Source organism: Palaemon carinicauda, chromosome 17 (genome assembly GCF_036898095.1).
Source record: "Palaemon carinicauda isolate YSFRI2023 chromosome 17, ASM3689809v2, whole genome shotgun sequence".
NCBI classification, from domain to species: Eukaryota; Metazoa; Arthropoda; class Malacostraca; order Decapoda; family Palaemonidae; genus Palaemon; species Palaemon carinicauda.
In genome coordinates, this window is record NC_090741.1 from 2,453,029 (window position 1) to 2,455,076 (window position 2,048).

Here is a 2,048-nt window from a genome sequence, read left to right on the forward strand (position 1 = left end):
CACTTGTTGGAAAACTATTATGCTACAAACACTAAAGCTCCAACAGGCAAAGTAATCCTGGGAAGAGATAAAATAAGAGTCTAGATAAACTATATAGGAAAAAAGCATAAAAAGAAAATAAATATCTTATGTAAAGTGATATTTTGATCTGTCATTCATAAATAATGAAGGGAAACTTATGTTAACCTGTTCAACAAAAATATTCGTTGTAAATTCTAGCTTCGTAAATTCCACAGAAATAACGTATAGATTAGGAAGATCCTAAAAAGTTGGGTCATAGATGAAATTAAACTTCTAAACTACTGTGTAGTACTGAGCCTTATGTTTGAAAAAAAAAAAAAAAACATTGTTAAAAGTAACTGCATACTATTAGTGTGTACAGGATGTTAATGTCGGGGAAGATATGAAAGTGAAGGATGGTCAGATTTGAAAAAAAAAAAAATAGAAAAAAAAAATTAAAAAAATAAAAAACTTAGGCGACGTGCATGGATAACTAACTAATAGGGATAAGACTAGAAGCATTACAAGGTAGAGCCACCAAACTAGTTCCAACTCTGTGTCAATTTAAATAGACTAGAAGCATTACAAGGTAGGGCCACCAAACTAGTTCCAACTCTGTATCAATTTAAATATAGCCAGAGGACGGAATATTTGAACTTTTTGATCCGTAAATTCGTTGACTAACGGGACAGCAAACAGAGACCACATAATGGATACAAACTGGAATTGAAAAGATACAACACAACTCAGCATGGTAATTTATTTACATATTAAATCAGCAAATACGTGAAACAAGATTTCCAGCAGATATATATCTTAGGGACACAAACTCAAGAATAAGTTTGACAAGATCACAAAAGAAAAAAAACTATAAACGTTTAAATGAATTCTCCCTACTCACAAGCAAATAGTTTCTTTGAGATCTCCAAAATCCTTGCATCACATACATACACACACTCTCTCTCTCTCTCTCTCTCTCTCTCTCTCTCTCTCTCTCTCTCTCTCTCTCTCTCTCTCTCTCTCTCTCTCTCTCAAAATGTTGAGAAATAATCTAACTAGAAAACTCTTTTCATGATGTCATTTATTCATAACTTTCTCAAATTTCGTCAATTTTGACGGCGTCAATGACCTTAGATGTCAAGATACCGTAAAATTTTAAATCAATCAATCAATCAATCGTCTCTTTGGAATTTCTACACAAATTATTTCTTTAGAAAATGCTAACAATATATAATTCTCGTATCTTTTGCAACTACTCACTGAAGTGTGATGTATTTTATTTGTGTCAAAACGAATGCAATTCACTTCAGATACACATTGAAATATTTTTCTTCGCCAGGAAAAAGAAGTTAATCTAGATTTCTGACATGAAAATTTTATTGAATTGTATATGGGAAATTGATATACAAATGCTAAATATTTTACGTCCTTTTCTTCATTGAATATTTAGTTTCTGTGAATCTTTGTTTTCCCAATCATACTCTCATTTTGATTTTGAAATAATATTCTTGTGGTATTTTATTTCAGTCATAGATGATTTTCTTCTGTATAACATATTTTTTTTAGATAATATACATTGGTTTCTTTAGAAAAATCACACTTCATGGAAGATTTGCAAAATATACAAGAATTATATATTGTCAGCCTTTTCTAAAGAAATAATTTAGGCAGAAGTTCAAAATAGACAAAATTTGAGAAAGGTTATGTATAATGGAAATCATGCAGAGAGTTTTCTAGTTGGATTATTTCTTGACGTTCCGAGAGAGAGAGAGAGAGAGAGAGAGAGAGAGAGAGAGAGAGAGAGAGAGAGAGAGAGAGAGAGAGAGAGAGAGAGAGAGAGCCACCAACTCGGTAAAACCTAAAGAAAAAAAACGCAATCTAGTTTACAGACCTCTCCTTCAACCGACTCGCCTCGCATCAAATCAAAGTCACAGTTCGAAGTAATAAGTAAATATTTATGTTGTTAAGTTTATAGACGTAGGGGGTTCTTTTATTGAATGAGGACCTCATCTGTGTTTTAAAAGGATTGGTATCAAAGCTCCATATAT